The 19,868-nt window shown below is 40.1% G+C and overlaps 3 pseudogenes; 2 read left to right on the top strand and 1 right to left on the bottom strand.

Annotated features, from left to right (window-relative positions):
• The window catches only part of LOC110258973, a 34,138-nt pseudogene that overhangs the window by 5,044 nt on the left and 9,226 nt on the right, over positions 1 to 19,868 (bottom strand).
• LOC100515465 lies at positions 6,484 to 7,392 on the top strand (annotated as a pseudogene).
• LOC110258969 lies at positions 17,744 to 18,854 on the top strand (annotated as a pseudogene).

The raw sequence follows: 19,868 nt of genomic DNA, 5'->3' as shown, positions 1-19,868 counted from the left end.
GAACATTCATTTGCAGAGATACAAAATGAACTAAGGGCAGTAAAAACCAGAAGGAATAATGCAGATCAATGAATCAGTGATATGGAAGATGGAATAGTGGAAATCACCCAATCAGGTCAGCAGACAGAAAACCGAATCAAAAAACAGGAAAGCAATATAAGAGACCTATGGGATAACATAAAGCAGGCCAATCTACGCATAATAGGAATTCCAGAAGGAGTAGAAAAAGATAAGGGGATGGAAAATATATTTGAAGAAATTATTGCTGTAAACTTCCCAAATCCAAAGGATACTGAGTTCAAGATACAGGAAGCACAGAGGGCCCCAAACAAACTGAGCCAAAATAGACCCACACCAAGACACATCAGAATAAAAATGGCAAAATTAGTGAGAAAGAGTGGATCCTAAAGGCAGCAAGCGAAAAGCATAATGTTACCTACAAGGGAACCCCCATAAGATTATCAGCTGATTTCTCTACAGAAACACTACAGGCCAGGAGGGAATGGCAAGAGATATTTAAAGTGCTAAAAGGAAAAAATACGCAACCTAGAATACGCCATCCAGAAAGAATATCATTTAAAATAGAAGGGGAAATAAAAAATTTTTCCAAAAACCAAAACTGAAAGAATACAGCAACACAAAACCCAGGTTAAAAGAAATACTGAAAGGGCTTCTCTAAACCAAACAGAAAGGAAGGAAAGGGAAGAAGAAAGAAAAAAAAGAAGAAGAGGAAGAACCAGGACTGGGTAAACCACAATCAGAGAGCAGTCACTCAAATAAGCCAGCATACAGATTTAATCATGAACATGCTTCAAACAAAATATAATTAAAAATAGTAAAAGAGTCATCAAAATCATAAAATGTGGGCAAGGTATGTTAGGAAGTAAATAACCCTTTTTGATTGTTTGTATGTTTCTCTTCTTAATTTTAATGTAATAATGAAGTCTTTGAATCTACAGGACCATCAGGCTAAAACACACAATTATAGGAAGGGGTTAGCATACTTAAAAAACGGGGCAACCACAAGCCAAAACCAAATATTGCATTCACAAAAAAATTAAAAAAAAAAAAACTCAAGCAGATAATAACAGGAGACCATCCAACCAAAAAAAAAAAAAAAAAAAAAGAATGAAGAACCATAGAATCAACTGGAACACGAGGTACAAAATGGCAAAAAATAATCATCAATTCTCACCTTAAATGTCAATGGACTGAATGCCCCAATCAAAAGACACATAGTGGCTGAGTGGATAAAAAGGCAAAAACCTTCAATATGCTGCCTACGAGAAACTCACCTTAGGACAAAAGATACATATAGATTGAAAATGAAAGGGTGGGGGAAAATATTTCACGCCAATAGACATGACAGAAAAGCAGGAGTCGCAACGCTCATATCAGAGAAAATAAACTTTAAAACAAAAGACATAAAGAAAGACAAAGAAGGACACTACTTAATGATTAAGGGATCCATCCAAGGAGAGGATGTTACTATCATCAACATATATGCCCCAAATATAGGAGCACCCAGATACATACAACAAATATTAACAGACATAAAGGGAGATCTGGATGAGAATACAATCAGAGTGGGAGAATTTAATACCCCCTCAAACCCAAGGACAGATCCTCTAGACAGAAAACCAATAAAGCAACAGAGATCTTAAAGGAAACAATAGAAAACTTAGACTTAATTGATATCTTCAGGACACTACATCCAAAAAAAATCAGAAGACACATTCTTCTCAAATGCTCATGGAACATTCTCAAGAATCGACCACATATTGGGACACAAAGCGAATCTCAATAAATTTAGGAGCGTAGAAATTATCTCAAGTATCTTCTCTGACCACAATGCCATGAAATTAGAAATCAACCATGGGAAAAGGAAAGGGAAAAAACCTACTCCATGGAGACTAAACAACATGCTACTAAAAAACCAATGGGTCAATGAGGAAATCAAGAAGGAAATTAAAAACTACCTTGAAACAAATGATAATGAAGACACAACCTCTCAAAATCTATGGGAGGCTGCGAAAGCAGTGCTCAGAGGGAAATTTATAGCAATCCAGGCCTTTCTCAAAAAAGAAGAAAGATCCCAAGTTGACAACTTAACCCTCCACCTAAACGAATTAGAAAAAGAAGAACAAAAAAGACCTAAAGTCAGCAGAAGGAAGGAAATTATAAAGATCAAAGAAGAAATCCATAAAATAGAGACTCAAAAAACAATAGAGAAAATTAATAAAACCAAGAGCTGGTTCTTTGAAAAGATAAACAAAACGGACAAACCCCTGGCCAGACTCACTAAAAAGAGGAGAGAAAGAACCCAAATAACCAAAATTATAAATGAAAAAGGAGAAATCACAATGGATACAGCAGAAATACAAAAAACCATAAGAGAACACTATGAACAACTATATGGCAACAAGTTTGACAATCTGGAAGAAATGGACAATTTTCTAGAATCTTAAAGCCTGCCAAAACTGAATCAAGAAGAATGAGACCAACTGAACAGAACGATCACTAGAAATGAAATTGAAGAGGTCATAAAAACACTCCCTATAAATAAAAGTCCAGGACCAGATGGCTTCACAGGCGAATTCTATCAAACATATAAAGAGGAACTGGTGCCCATCCTCCTTAAACTCTTTCAAAAGGCTGAAGAAGAAGGAATACTCCCAAAGACATTCTATGATGCCACCATCAGTCTCATTGCAAAACCAGAGATACCACCAAAAACGAAAACTATCGGCCAATATCATTGATGAATATAGATGCAAAAATTCTCAACAAAATCTTAGCCAACCGAATCCAGCAACATATCAAAAAAATCATACACCATGACCAGGTTGGGTTCATACCAGGTTCACAAGAATGGTTCAACATACGCAAATCAATCAGCATCATACACCACATTTACAAAAAAAACGTCAAAAATCATAGGATCATCTCAATAGACGCAGAAAAAGCATTTGACAAAGTCCAACATCCATTCTTGATCAAGACCCTCACCAAAGTGGGTATAGAGAGAACATTCCTGGACATAATCAAAGCCATTTATGAGAAACCCACAGCAAATATAATCCTCAATGGGGAAAAACTGAAAGCCTTCTCACTCAAATCTGGAACAAGACAGGGATGCCCACTCTCACCACTGCTCTTCAACATCGTTTTGGAAGTCTTAGCCACAGCAATTAGACAAACAAAAGAAATCAAAGGCATCCATATAGGAAGAGAAGAGATCAAACTGTCACTGTATGCAGATGACATGATACTATACCTAGAAAACCCTAAGGACTCAACCCCAAAACTCCTTGAACTGATTAATAAATTCAGCAAAATAGCAGGATATAAGATTAACATTCAGAAGTCAGTTGCATTTCTGTATACCAGCAATGAAATATTAGAAAGGGAATACAAAAATACGATACCTTTTCAAATTGTACCTCACAAAATCAAATACCTCGGAATACACCTGACCAAGGAGGTAAAGGACCTATATGCCGAGAACTACAAAACTTTAATCAAAGAAATCAAAGAAGATGTAAAGAAATGGAAAGATATTCCATGTTCCTGGATTGGGAAAATCAATACTGTAAAAATGGCCATATTACCCAAAACAATCTACACATTCCATGCAATCCCTATCCTATTACCCAGGAAATTTTTCACAGAACTAGAACAAACAATACAAACGTTTATATGGAACCACAAAAGACCCAGAATCGCCAAAGCAATCCTGAGAAACAAAAAACAAGCAGGAGGCATCACTCTCCCAGACTTCAAGAAATACTACTAAGCCACAGTCATCAAAACAGTGTGGGACTGGTATCAAAACAGACAGACAGACCAATAGAACAGAAGAGAGAACCCAGAAATAAACCCTGACACCTATGGTCAATTAACCTTTGGCAAGGGAGGCAAGAACATCAAATGGGAAAAAGAAAGTCTATTCAGCAAGCATTGCTGGGAAACCTGGACAGCTGCATGCAAAGCAAAGAGACTAGAACACACCCTCACACCATGCACAAACATAAACTCAAAATGGCTGAAAGACTTAAATATACGACAGGACACCATCAAACTCCTAGAAGAAAACATAGGCAAAACACTCTCTGACATCAACATCATGAATATTTTCTCAGGTCAGTCTCCCAAAGCAATAGAAATTAGAGCAAAAATAAACCCATGGGACCTCATCAAACTGAAAAGCTTTTGCACAGCAAAGGAAACCCAAAAGAAAACAAAAAGACAACTTTCAGAATGGGAGAAAATAGTTTCAAATGATGCAACCGACAAGGGCTTAATCTCTAGAATATATAAATAACTTATACAACCCAACAGCAAAAAAGCCAATCAATCAATGGAAAAATGGGCAAAAGCCCTGAATAGACATTTCTCCAAGGAAGATATATAGATGGCCAGCAAACACATGAAAAAATGCTCAACATTGTTGATTATGAGAAAAATGCAAATCAAAACTACCACGAGATACCACCCCACACCAGTCAGAATGGCCATTATTAAGCTGTCCACAAATAACAAGGGCTGGAATGGGTGTGGAGAAAAGGGAACCCTCCTGCACTGTTGGTGGGAATGTAAACTGATACAGCCACTATGGAGAACCGTTTGGAGATACCTTAGAAAGCTATACATAGAACTTCCTATGACACCACAATCCCACTCTTGGGCATCTATCCGGACAAAACTCTACTTAAAGAAGACACATGAACCCACATGTTCACTGCAGCACTATTCACAATAGCCAAGACATGGAAACAACCCAAATGTCCATCAATAGAGGATTGGATTCGGAAGAAGTGGTATATATACACAGTGGAATACTACTCAGCCATAAAAAAGAATGACATCATGCCATTTGCAGCAACATGGATGGAACTAGAGACTCTCATACTGAGTGAAATGATCCAGGAAGACAAAGACAAATACCATATGATATCACTTATAACTGTAATCTAATATCCAGCACAAATGAACATCTCCACAGAAAAGAAAATCATGGACTTGCAGAGAAGACTTGTGGCTGCCTGATGGGAGGAGGAGGGAGTGGGAGGGATCGGGAGCTTGGGTTTATCAGACACAACTTAGAATAGATTTACAAGGAGATCCTGCTGAGTAGCACTGAGAACTATGTCTAGATACTCATGTTGCAACAGAACAAAGGGTGAGGAAAAAAAATGTAATTGTAATGTATACATGTAATTGCTGTACAGTAGGAAAATAAAAAAAATTTAATGAAAAAATAAAAACGTATAAATTTACAAGGAGAGCCTTCTGAGTAGCATTGAGAACTATGTTTAGATACTCATATTGCAACAGAACAAATGGTGGGGGGAAAAAATGTATAATGTATAAATAACTTGATCCCCATTCTGTACAGCATGAAAAAATAAAATAAAATAAATAAAATAATAAAATACCAAAAAATAAAAAATAAATTAAAAATAAAACACTGTGTGAGCATGAGGATATTCGAATCAATGTTTATGGTTGCAAAGTCTTAGCAGGAACATGATTTTAAGGAATTGGAAAATGAATAAAAAGAAACTTGAAAAATAAGTTTGTATGGACCGATAGTATAATTTGATGTTCACTGAAAAATACGAGCTTTCAAATAAATGCCTCTGAAAATAAAACAAGCCCAGCAAACTTTGTTGACCTAGGTCCATTATTCCTTTGACATCCCTATTGTTTATACTATTTTATTTCTGTATTAAAATATGGTACATTTACAATGTTGTGCCAATTTCCCCTGTTGATTATTTTATCAAGCCCCTTTTTGGGCAAGAACGATCAGATGTAAGTCTCAGCATGCCATCAGTAAAACTTCCTTTTGATATAGAGAGAACAAGAATGCAACCTTAGCTGAAATAATCCCCATCCAACTTCTGTCAATTTCTACCCCTTGTGAGGCTTTACTTCTCTTTATAAAATGGTGAACTACCAGATAGATAGGTAGATACATAGTTAGACAGATAGATAGATAGAGAGATAGAGAAGAGAGAGAGATAGATAGATAGAAGAGATAGAGAGATAGATAGATAGCTTGCTCACTTGTTCCATTAGAATGTAAGATTCAAAAAAAGGCCTTTGTATGTCATATTCACAATTGTATCACCACTCCCAGAATATTTTTCACAGAGTGGGTGCTTAATAAAAAAATTTCTAAGATTTAATATTAAACTGAATCAGGAAGGTTCAATTCTGCTCCTAAAACAAAAATGTTTCCCCTAAGTTCATACTATCAATACAAGAAGCTTGGGAAATCTTCAAGGTGGGAAGAAAGGGCAGCCTCAGGGGCCGTGAAGCTCACAAGTTGCCCCTGTGTTAGCAAATCATGATCCTATGGGTGGAAAGAAAAGGTAGGAAGAAACACCAACTTGTTGGCTTGTTTGTGGTTGCAGGTATGAAAGAAAGATGTGGATAAATTGTAGGACCTTGTCTATTTTTCCTGGCTCCATGACCATGGAAAGAGTCAACCAAACCAGCAGTGTCTCCAACTTCATCCTCCTGGGACTCTCCTCCGGTCTGAGGATCAGAAGCCACTCTTTATCCTCTGCCTCACCATGTACCTGGTCACCATCACAGGGAACCTGCTCATCATCCTGGCCATCCGCTCAAACGCCCAGCTCCACACCCCCATGTTTTTCTTCCTCAGTTTCCTGTCTTTCATTGACATTTGCTTCTCAAAAACCATTGTCCCCAGGATGCTGGTGAACATCCTATTGGAGAAGAAGACCATCTCCTTTGCTAGGTGTCTGACTCAGATGTATTTTTTGCATGCTTTGGGCAACACTGACAGCTGCCTTTTGGCAGTCATGGCCTTTGACTGCTATGTCACCAACATGAGCCACCATGTCTGCGTCCTCTTGGTGGCCTTCTCTTACTCATTTTCTACCCTCCACTCACTGCTACACACACTTCTGCTGAATTGTCTCACTTTCTGTGACTCCAATGTCATCCACCACTTCCTCTGTGACATCAACCCTCTGCTGAAATGGTCCTGCTCCTCCACACACATTTGTCAATGATGTCACAATAAAGACAGAAGGACTGGTGGTTTTGGTGACCCTCTTCCTAGGCATTGCTTTCTCTTATATATGAATCCTCATCACTGTTCTCAGGACTCCCTCAGCTGCTGGCAAACACAAAGCCTTCTCCACCTGTGGTTCCCATTTTACCGTGGTGATCCTATTTTATGGAAGCATCTTTTACCTCTATTTAAAGCCCTTGTCCAGCTACACTGTTGGCGAACGTATGGCAACAATTGTCAACACAGTTCTGTCCTCCATGCTAAACTCTTTCATCTGCAGTCTGAGAAACAAAGACATGAAGAGAGGCCTGGAGAAGCTGATAAGCAGGAGGAAATCCTAGTCAGAACATCAGAAGGCATGTTCCTAAGCATCACTTTGCTTCCAGACCCTGTTTCTACTAGCTCCTGTTACACACAATAAACTCTTGTAAGTCAGCAGGTATATAACTCACATGTGTCATGAAACTTGAGTTGTATTCACATCTTTACATATGCAACTATTGACCAATGAGACTTTTTTTGTCTTTTAGAGCTGCACCCACAGCATTTGGAGGTTCCCAGGCTACGGGGCAAATGGGCCCTGTAACTTCCAGTCTACACCACAGCCACAGCCATAGCAACACTGGATCTGAGCCACATCTGTGACCTACATCACATCTCTTGGCAATGCTGGATCCTTAACCTACTGAGCGAGGCCAAGGATTGAACCTGCATCCTTGTGGATACTAGTCAGATGTGTTTCCAGAGAGCCACAACAGGAACTCCTGGAAGAGAAAATCTTGATCATAACACTTTCCCCCAGATTGGGCATGGCCTTGGTCTTATGACTATATCCCTTGAGTCAGTCTGCATGAGGTCCAGGAATTTTCATTTCTACTAAATCCTCAGGTGATGCTGACATGCTGATTTAGAAAGAATACTGGAGAGTCACTAGCCTACCAGGTATTAAGACACATTATAGACCTATGGTAATTAAAACTATGTGGTTTTGGTGTTGGGATAAACAAAAAGGATAACTGCCATAAGACAGAGAACCCAGAAACATACCCACACATTGTTATACTCTTGACTTATGAATGAGGCACTGGAGAGCATCTTTTCAGGAATGGAGCTAAAACAGTTGGAAAATACAATTGGATTCCTGCCATACACCATATGCAAATATTAACTCCTGATGTATAACAAACTGACACATGAAAAACCAAAAGCCATTGGTTTTTAGAAAATAATATAGAAGAATATCTTTGTTACCTTTAGATAGGAAAATATTTCTTATAAAAAGAAACAGAAAGCAGTAAACATAAAAGAAAATAGTACATTGCACTACATTAAAATTAGATAATTTTTTATCAAAAGATATCATAAAAGAAAAAAGATAGGCAGCCATGCTGTGGCAGCCTGAGACAGCCTGGCCACAGATGGAGTGGCCTCAAGGACACAGAGCTGAGAGGAGGTTTCAAGATCCATCGGAAAGTTCTGTTGCACCCCTACCCTCAAGAGGTGAGGTCTGGCATGTCCAGCAGGCAGAGGGTGCAGACAGGGTGCTGTGGCTTCTAGCAACCCCTCTGAGGATGGGTTTCAGGTCCTCATCACAGCAGCGGGCCAGCACAGTCACCCTGCAAGCTGCAGAGCCAGTCAGGGAATTTCTCTGCTAGAACAGGGCATTTTCTAGCTGCTGCCCACATGCTGTCCTACAGAGGCACCACGATGCCTGCTCACAGGCCTGTCTGCCTCTGCCAAGGCCAGCTGAGCTGGCAAGAAAGGGGTGGGTGGGCAAAGAGTGGGGAGGGAGGGCCCAGGAGCCATCTCCCAACCCAGGTAATTCTTCCTAATGGTCCTGCCTGTGGTCCAGGGATGGACAAAAAGAAAAGCTGTGACAAAGGCCACTGGCTTCACTTTCTGGAGAGGCTGTTTCATTGAGTTAAGGGGAAAATCATTCAAAAGAATAGCAGGGAGTTCCTGCTGTGGCTTAGTGGGTTAAGAATCATCCAACCACAGTGGCTCAGGTTCTATCCCCAGCCTGGGCACTTCCATAAGACATGGGTGTGGCCATAGAAAATTTAAAAAAGAAAAAGGAAAAAAAAGACAAGTAACAGAATGGTGAAAGATATTTGAAATTCACAAAGCCAACAAAACACTCAGATTCAGAGTACATAAAGATCCCTAGAAATCAATAAGAAAAAAAAAAACAATAAAGCCAGTGGGGGATGTAGGGAACTCAGAAAAAGAACTGAATAAACATTTCACAAAATAGAAAGAAATCCAAATGATTAATAATCATATAGAAAGATGCTCAGCTTTGTTAATAATCAGAGACATTCAAATTAAGTCATAATGGAAAGCCACTGTACATCCAGAAGACAGACAAAAATTAGAATTCAGAGGATAACTATCAAGGGTTAGAGAAAATGTAGAGTCACAGCAAATTATGCTACTCGTGGGAATATAAGTTAGTGCAGTCGATTTGGAAAACAATTGTTATTAAATAGTACAGGTAAAGATACATGTACTCCATAAATAGCACTCCTAGGTATACACTCCAGACAAACACATGTACCTGTGCAACAAGAGATAGGTATAAAAACATGACAACAGGGGTTAAACTTATGGAGCCTCATAACCTGGAAATAACCTAAGATGTCATCTATGGTAGAATGGATAAATTCATCTTATAAAGTATGATATATTCACACCATATAGAGAAGAAGTGTGCAGCTTACAGCCACCAGTGCTCAGATCTTAGAAGCACACATTTTTCCTTGCAGCTGCACCCAAGCAGAGATCCCAACCAATGACCCTGCCATCTGCAGTGCCTAGCTGGTGGACCTTTCTGAACAGGGAGGCCCATGGGCACTTCTGCCAGATTAAGGTCACCACCCAAGGAGCATTATCAGTACTGGAGCCTGTTCTAGCCAAGCTGTAAAGCAAATATGACGCCCTGCATAAGGCTGAATATGACTTACAGCTATGCTGGACCAGGAAACCTGGCCAAAGAACGGGAGCAGCTGTTTAGCCTATGCAAGAGCTATGCTTGTACAGGAAGCCAAAAGACCAGTCCTGCACAAGTGTTAAGTACAGGGATCCTGCACAGCCTTGGATCCAAGCCTGAAGCCCTCCCCTGAAGCAGAGCCTAGCCTATGGCCTTGTACCATTGCTAGAAACAGACTGTGGCCTCATCCAAATGGGGAATCCAGCCAGTAACCCAGACCAATAACAGAGCAGATCCTGTGGCCACCCAACAAGGGAGCCCACACAACAACCATGTCTGCCCCACAGTCATTAGCTCTGTCCAGCTGCAGGATACAGCCAGCAGCCCCTCCCAACATAAAAGCCCTGTCAGAGCTCTTTCCCAACAGCAGAGTAAGCCAGTGGCCTACCTGCTCATGAAGCCCATTCTGCCACCCTGTCCTGCTTTGAGAATCAGTCCGCTTCCTGGACTAACTGCAAAAAGCAGCCTGAGAACTTATACCATCATGAAATCCTGGCTGTGGCCTTGCCTGAACTTAAGAGTCCAGACAAAGGGAACATCTAATCAGGGATCAGATGCCAAGGCCAAGCCCATAGCCCTACTGAATCAAAGTGTACAACCAGTGGCACCATCCTGCTTGGGATCACAGCCAGCAATCTGACCCAAAGGTGAATGCAGAGCCCAGCTAGTAGCTCCACCTATCCACAGAGCACAGCCAGCAATCCTACCCAACTCGGGGCCCAGCCAGTGGTACTACTCTGACCTCAGAGCACGGACTGTGGCTTCACCAAATAAGGACCCTGACAGCACAAGCCCAACCTTCCCAAGGACACCATCGCTGGCCTATCCAGGACCCCAAAATGAGCTGACTGATGAAGGGCTATGACTGCAGAAGACAATGTGGAAAGTCTAAAAGGGGAGACTACTTACTCAAATGCATGGATACCAACATAGGGAATCAGGGATCATGAGGAGTCAGGGAAACATGGTATCACCAAAGGAAACTAATAAAGCTCCAATAATTGACCATAAAGAAATGGAGATCTATGAACAGTCTGGAAAAAAATTCAGAATAATCCACTTTAAAAAGTTTAGTGACCAAGAACACACAACAACTAAACAAAATTAGGGAAAACACATGAGCAAACTGAATTCAAAAATACATTAAAAGGATCATACACCATGATTAAGTGAGATTTATCCCTTTGGGCAAGGATAGTTCAACATGTGCATGTATTGTGCAAGTCAATACATATGGTACACCACAGGGATAGAAAAAATAAAAACCATATGATCAATAGATGCAGAAAAACATTTACAAAATAAAATAGACTTTCATGATAAAAACCTCAACATAATAAAATCCATTTATGACAAGCCCACAGCCAACTCAGTGGTGAAAGGTTGAAAGATTCTCTGAGATTAGGAACATAAAAGGGTGCCCATTCTTACTCCTGCTTAATATATTACTAGAAGTCCTAGCAAAAGCAATTAGGGGAAAAAGCAAAACCAAATCAGAGCCTCATCCATGACCCACACCACAGCTCATGGAAACACCAGATCACCAACCCACTGAGCAACACCAGGGATCGAACCCACAACCCCATGGCTCCTAGTCAGATTCGCCTCCACTGCACCATGATGGGAAATCCTAATTCTATTTTAAATTGTCTCTTGAATGAATGGGAAAAAAAAGGCCCAGCGAAGAGGAAGTGAAGGAGGCAGGTGTCAAACACAGGACTTTCTGTCTCCATAGTATTTCATCTTAATATGTAGATTAAATATTAAAAATTAAACAAGGCTAAGGAAACAGGCACACGTGTGTTGTGTGAGACACTGATTTCTTCTGAGGACACTAGCAGAATGTGATTTATTTCCTATAACATTGTTGTGGGTGACATTCACCATAATATACAATAAACTCTATATAAAATTCAAAAATAAACTTTCTCTTTGATTTTAGTGCAAAGAGGAGTTGCTTTCCTCATTTAGCTGATGAAGAAACTGAGGCTCATAGATGCTCAGTAACTTGATGAAAACAACCATGAAGGGAGGAGGCCAGCATTCCAATGGGTATCTCATTTCCTCCACATTAAACTTCAAAACAGTTTGAACCTGAACTCAGAAACACATACATTCTTTATGCCAAAGCTCCTTTCCTAAATACAACAATAGCCTTGGCCTGACCTTGTGCTTTAAACATACATAAACTAATATTAACCTCACCCCACATAGAAAAAAACCTTATCCACAAACCTCCCCAGACACTGCAAAGTGCATACACATCATTGACCAACTCCCACTGAATCCCCTGAAAATCACAACCCCCCCCATATCAACTTAGGGCCTGCATGATTCTGGAATATACCTCAGTCCACAGCCAAATCCCCTAAAATGAAATATTCACCCACACAAATATTTGTCCACCCTTGATAACCTATAGTCAAGGCAACTGAAGCATGCCTGAGAGACGCTGCCATGGGAATGAGAAGCTCTGAGATTCATCCCATATCTAAACAGGAAACCTCAGGGATCCACCTGTCCCCTTGGAGTCAGCTGTGCTAACGTGATTCCCATTCTGCTTTCTCTGCCTGGAGAGATCCCAGGACAAACTCCCCTGAGAGGTCATCACAACACAACACCCTCAGCCTAACAAGTGCCCCAAGAGGCCAGTAGAGCAGACCTTCGACTCCTGGGAAGCTGGCAGGGCTTCCACAACCAGGAGAGCCCTCCCCCCTGAGTCAGGGCATCTCTGCCTTCTGAGATCTGGAGATGCAAAAAGCAGCAGCCTGCTGGGGACCAGGTGGCAGGAAAGAAATGGGGGTCCACAGACAGGGGAGGGATAAGTGTTATCTCTTTGGAGGAGGGCTTCAGCTCCTCCATCCTTTCCTGCTTCTCTCCTTCCAATCAGCCCCGGATTTCATGGGAGACACAGGAAGAAGCTGAGCTTTGGCTGAAAAGGAGATGTGAACCTGATGAGCGGATGTGGTGCCCATCAGCTTCTGGGGAGGCTGGCAAGGAAAAGAAAAGCATCTGGATGAGGAGGTGAGCTTCAGTGAGCTGGCCACCCAGGGGCTCCCCAACTCAATTTGGCACCTCACTCTTTTGGCACCCTGATACTTCAAATAGTTCATTCATTGAGAAGTCGTAAGTCCACATAAAATTTCCATGTGTCATTTGGTTTTAAGAACATCCAGCTGGACTTCTAGGCCACCTGTACTATATGTTTTCAGGGAAGCATAACCCATCAGTAGAAAAAAAGAAAAGAAAAAACTGCATATAGTATTCCTGGTCTTTCAACCTGTGCTTTTAGAACTGTTCTTCCTGATTCTCAGCTCCAAAACCTTCCTCCTTTTTACTACTTGGGGCATGGGTGCTCCTGACAGCTTCCACCTGGAGCATCCATTCCAATTAATTTACCAAATCACCACTGAGTTTTGTATTCCACCTTCTCCAGGCAGCCCTTTCACAAATGACTCATCTTTGAATGTTGATCTGTGTGTGATAATCTGCTTTACAGCCATTGTGTCTCCCTAGTTGTTCATAAAACATCAGGAACCAGCTCGGGAGCAGGTGGTGGAGGACAAATCCAACCCCTCCTTTTCATCTTCAGTCCAGGGCAGTGTCCACTGCACGACCACAGCTCCACATACCAGACATGCCCTGGCCGTACACAGCCAATTATCTTTGCTTGGTTTGGGACAGTTAATCATGGACATTCAAATGTTCAAATTCCACCATCTCTACAGCATAGAAAGATAGGTCACATCTCATGCAACTGCGAGGAGAGATCTGAACATGGAAGAAGAAAATCTTGTCAGTTAAGGGGAATGGAAGAGTAATTCATGTAGGAAATTAACAAAATGAGGAAAACAGAAGTTCTCGTGTGGCTCAGCAACAATGAACCTGACTAGCAACCAAGAGGATACAGCTTCAATTCCTGGCTTTGCTCAGTGGGTAAAGGATCTGGGCTTGCTGTGGTGTAGCTCACAGACAAGGCTTGGATCCTACATTGATGTGGCTGTGGGATAGGCTATCAGGTATAGCTCCAATTTGACCCCTAGCCTGGGAACCTCCATATGCCACAGGTGTGGACTACAAAGCAAAAAAAGAAAAAAAAGGGGGGAATGCCCATCTAGGTGCAGAGGAAATGAATCCAACTAGGAATCCTGAGGTTGCAGGTTCGATCCCTGGCCTTGTTCAGTGCATTAAGGATCTGACCTTGCCCAGAGCTGTGGTGTAGGATGCAGACATGGCTCAGATCTGACATTGCTGTGGCTGTGGCTTAGCCTTAACGATCAAAAAAAAAAAAAAAGAAAGAAAAGAAAAGAAAGAAAACTCTTTATAAAATGTGTGAAAGAATATGCTGCCTCCAAACGATTATTTTTAAACACTATGTTAACATATATATTTTACTGTAGAGATTTTGATGGTACTCAAGAATATATAAATAACCAATGTCTCAAAGTGTTTGAAAATTTCTGTGTAATATGTAATTCATGAGGTATGGATGAATATGCTGGCTCTAAAAATTGATTTAAAGCACTTTAGGAGTTCCCGTCGTGGCACAGTGGTTAACGAATCTAACTGGTAACCATGAGGTTTCAGGCTCAATCCCTGGCCTTGCTCAGTGGGTTAAGGATCCCGCATTGCCTTGAGCTGTGGTGTAGGTTGTAGATGCAGCTCAGATCCCACATTGCTGTGGCTCTGGTGTAGGCTGGCAGCTACAGCTCCGATTCCACCCCTAGCCTGGGAACCTCCATATGCCATGGGAGTGGCCCTAGAAAAGGCAAAAAAAATTTTAAAATAAAAAAATAAAGCACTTTAACTAGTGCAAGATCTGTTATTACAGAATTTTTTAAAGTGGCAAGAAACACTAGATAACTGGTGACAGAAAAAATATATGTGCATACACACACACACAATATAAACATGATGTGTATATATATACATCTATATAATACATATCATATATATACACATATGAAAGAAGAATTTTTAAAACATGATTTGAATAGTCACCAATGGATGCCCATCCAGTACACATATGATTTAGGACAGGGGATTAAAGGAAAAAAATTGACCAAAGAAGGGAGACATGCCCAGACTGAGGGTGAGAGCATCCCATGAGCTAAGGAGGATGAACCTCTCATTTGGTGCCCAGACGAGGAAAGAAACACTATTGAACTAGATTCAACATCCCGGTTAGATTTGCCCTGCTGGTTATGTTGGCCAATGCTGATTCCCATCCAAGACAATGCAGCGATAAACCCTGGTGATATAAAAACAGAATTTGCTCTGATAAGGAATGAGTGTCCTACGACTTTGCTACCTAAAACACTTCCATCTCCACTCCCCAGTCACCTCCATCCTCTTGTACTGCTTTCTTTTGTTAACAAATTCATTTGAGTAATAAATAAAAAATAAACAGTACTTCTAATTACTGTACCATAAATTAGGACTTCATAGTTCCCTTTTACAGGCAAAATAAGTAAAACTTATTTATAGATCAGAAAATTACATATCCTATCTTATGGAAATGAAGCAATCTATTTCTGTATTATTTTCTCTACTGTTTCATTTGAAGTCATATGACCTCATATTTTAAAGAGTTAAGGGCAGTTTCTGAGTTAGAAAAGTGATTTGCATGGGAAAAAGAGGACAATGACATTAATTTTGTGAAACAAATTTTTTCTTAAGTTTGAGACAGATTGTGGAAGTAAAAATTAAAATATAGTTTAACATGCTACCTTAAGACTCTTGTAGTCTCAATTGCAAAGTTTGGCTTTTAGAGAAGCAGGAAAATGTGTGTTAGAGCCAAAAATAGGACTTCTTTGGCTGTGACCAGGATTTCCTCTTCCCACCTTGGGGACTAGAAAGTAGAGGGAGGAAAATTTCACTTTGGAGCCAAGTGTGACTTGTTTAGTTCAAGTCATAACTTATTGCACATACCTCAGGGACCTGAAAATAAAGAAACCCACTAGGAAATGTTGATAGTGGGCCACTCTGAAGGGCAAGTATTACGCTAACTTTCCCGGTGAGGATTTTTTTCACTTCCACCTTTCCCAGATGCTTCTGATCATTCTATAAGGACATACTTAATCGTGTAATAGCTAAAAAGAAAAATTTCTGTGCACTAAAGCACAGTATTTGAGGGGCAGGAGAGTGAACCAAGGCCTATATGTGATTGGTGGAAAAATAACAAAAAGAAAAGTTGTTTTCTTATGCCGTTAAGTCACAGTATAACACTGCCCTTTTAGTGGATATCTGAGGCAAATCCTTTGGCCAATTAGTATGATATAAAAACTTAAAACAACCTTCAACTTTATATTTCAGGCATCCACATCTCAAATTGGTGGTACGGTCATAATTTGTGAGACATTATAAGGTACAGTATTTAGATCTTAAAATACCATTTTATTTGTATTCCTTAGCATAGTTTAGTAGTATATAAAAATATTCTCTCTTCATGGCTATTGTGCCTTTTCCTCTGAGGAAAAAGTCATAAAACCATGATACATGCTTAAAAATTTTTATACTTAAAAAGGCTCAAGTGGTATTGTAGATTTCTATAATTGGTTTAATAAAATGATGGTAATATTTGATATCAGAAGAGCTCTTGCAATGATTAACCTAATTTATTAATAAATTTTATGTTAGCATATTATTTTTCTTTAGTGATATAGTATGTTGAGTGACCAAATTGTATTTCATTTTAAAATTCAGAGAGTGATCTGAATAGTTATCTTGGAATTGGCATATAATAATCATTATGAATTCCTTTTCTGTTTAGGAAAATTCTTTTAGCTCTGAAGGTACTGGACTGTTTATATTACTTTTAAATCTCTTTTGAAAAATTACATTAAATGATTAAAAATACAGGCCTCTATTTTAATTTTGTTAAATTGTTGTTGAGTTTATAACAAACACACATAAATTTATAGACTTCCATGCTTCCTTGACATTCTCTAAACCTCAAGAAAATAGCTGTTATCCATCACTTGCCTCAGAGGGTAACAGCATTAATAAAATTGAGTGGACATTAAACCAGTGCTTTCAAGTGTCAAAATAATACTAGATGATGAGTATTCAAATTCCTAAATCTGGTATTTCTTTTTAAGTGGATTGATGTTATTCTTTCACTCTTCTTGTGGCTTTGGAAGCAGTGTGAATATTCATGAGTAGATGAATGAAGGCAGAATGCAAGGGATGTATTATCAAGACAAACTTGAGTTCAGAAACAAGAACCTTTCCTAATATTTTGAGTAGATTCATATATACCTTTTGAATCACGTTTTTCATTGTGTTAATGATCTTGAGGGTTTTAGCATTCATTCTTCCATTAACAAACTTTCACTAAGGGCCTAATTTATACCAAATGTAGTAAGTGTCTCTAAGAATGTCTATAGTTTAATAAAGGACTCAAATGTGAAAAAAAAATGTATCCCAACCTGATATTCTATTCCATATTGGTTTGTTGATGATCTAGCTCCCAAAGTACAACATGAACTCCACAAAAGCAAAGATTCCGCTGTGCTATGCGATGTTCTCAGCAGGGACACAGAGCTTTCTCAGAATAGGAACTAAAAATCTTGAATCAGAGAGATCCACCCCTGATGGCCCTAAAGGAAAATGCCTCTCTGTCTCTCCAGGTCTCATCCCACATGATGCCCATGGATTTGGGAAGGAAAGACCATATCAAGCACCAGGAGGCTGACAAGCTTTCCCTGCACAGCTGCTCTTTGTGACTAAATCAAGGAAACAAAGACTTGCTGGGTTCTCATGGTTTGGGGTGTGGAATTGGAGCATGTTTTGTAACAAAACTTCTTGTGTATAACTAGACCCATGTCAATGGAAAGAGTCAACCAAACCAGCAGTGTCTCTGAGTTCATCCTCCTGGGACTCTCCTCTCGGCCCGAGGACCAGAAGCCACTCTTTAGCCTCTTCCTCACCATATACCTGGTCACCATCACAGGAAACCTGCTCATCATCCTGGCCATCCGCTCGGACCCCCAGCTCCAGACTCCCATGTATTTCTTCCTGGCTTTCCTGTCTTTCACTGACATTTGCTTCACAACAACCATTGTCCCCAGGATGCTGGTGAACTTCTTGTCCCATAAGACCATCTCCTATGCTGGGTGTCTGACTCAGATGTATTTTCTATATGCCTTGGGAAACACTGACAGTTGCCTTCTAGCAGTCATGGCCTTTGACCGCTATGTGGCCATCTGTGATCCCTTCCACTATGTCACCATCATGAGTCACCACCGCTGTGTCCTGATGGTGGCCCTCTCCTGCTCATTGCCTCACCTCCACTCACTGCTACACACACTTCTGCTGAATCAACTCACCTTCTGTGACTCAAATATTATCCATCACTTTCTCTGTGATATCAGTCCTCTGATGAAATTGTCATGCTCCTCCACATTTGTCAATGAAACTGTGATGATGATAGAAGGACCTATTCTGTTAGTGACCCCCTTTCTATGCATTACTTTCTCTTACATACAATCCTACCGTGGTTCTCAAAATTCCCTCAGCTGCTGGCAAACGCAAAGCCTTCTCCACTTGTGGTTCTCATGTCACTGTGGTGACACTCTTTTATGGAAGCATCTTCTATGTCTATTTACAGCCTGTGTCCTCCTACACTGTCAGGGACCACATGGCAACAATTGTCTACACAGTTTTAACCTCCACACTAAATCCTTTTATCTATAGCCTGAGAAACAAAGACCTGAAACAGGGCCTGAGGAAGCTGGTGGGCAGGAGGAAATTCCAGGCAACATCCCCTTGATTAACACACGATGGACTATTCTCTCCTGGAATCTGTTTCCTACTGGTTCTTGGTGAACAATCAAACTCTTGGAGGTTAGCCTCTTTGCCCCATGTGAGACAAGGCTGCTGTGGGCACTTACATCCATGGATGAGGACCCATCATTTTGCTCTGCTTCTGCTTAGAGCATGATACACTCCCTCACTATTCCTCCTCTTTCCTAGGAAAAGTCATCACTTTCTCATCTTCCAAACAGTGCTTTAAACTAATCTTTTTCCCAAAGATATTTCCTGAACACATTTCTTTCTTTTATGAAAACTTATTCTCCAAAGTCCTTTGATTTCTCTCTATTACTAATAATAATTAATGGTTTTTTTCCTTTTAGGGCTGCACCCACAGTATATGGAAGTTCCTAGGCTTGGGGTCAAATCAGAGCTGCAGGTACCAGCCTACACCTCAGCCTCAGTAACGTGGGATCCAATCAAACTGCCTCTGTGATCGACACAACAGCTCATGACAATGTCAGATCCTTAACCCACTGAGTGAGGCCAGGGATCAACACAATTACTCCTCATAAATACTAGTTGGCATCATTTCCACCAAGTCACAATGGGAACTCCTGAATGTTTAGTTGTTGAATGTCTGAAAGGAGAATGAAAAGAGAGAGGGCAGAGGAGTACACTGTAATGAATTTTCATTTAGAGGTCTTTTAAAATTTCTCATCTTTCTCCTTCAAACAATTTTTCTTGCTTAAAAATTATGCTTTCACTTTACTCTTATCTTTCTATTCTTCTTTTATTATATTGCTAGAGTGTTATATTTTCAATTTGTTCATTTTAACCATACAATTAAAATTTGCTAATGGCCACAAAGAACAAGACTCAAGAGTGATAATATAAAATTATCCATTCCACTGTGAGGTGTTGAAACCTTTCTTCCCTCCATCTATCCCTAAATGTATATGTTTATAATGTATGATTTAATACTCTATCCTAGAAACTCCATCTCTTAAGAGTCTAACTTGAAGGAATATTATCATAATTGTATATTGAATAGAGTGTTTGTTAGGCAATCCC

This window comes from Sus scrofa, unplaced genomic scaffold (genome assembly GCF_000003025.6).
Source record: "Sus scrofa isolate TJ Tabasco breed Duroc unplaced genomic scaffold, Sscrofa11.1 Contig59, whole genome shotgun sequence".
Classification (NCBI taxonomy): domain Eukaryota; kingdom Metazoa; phylum Chordata; class Mammalia; order Artiodactyla; family Suidae; genus Sus; species Sus scrofa.
This window is presented reverse-complemented; position numbering and strand designations above follow the sequence as displayed.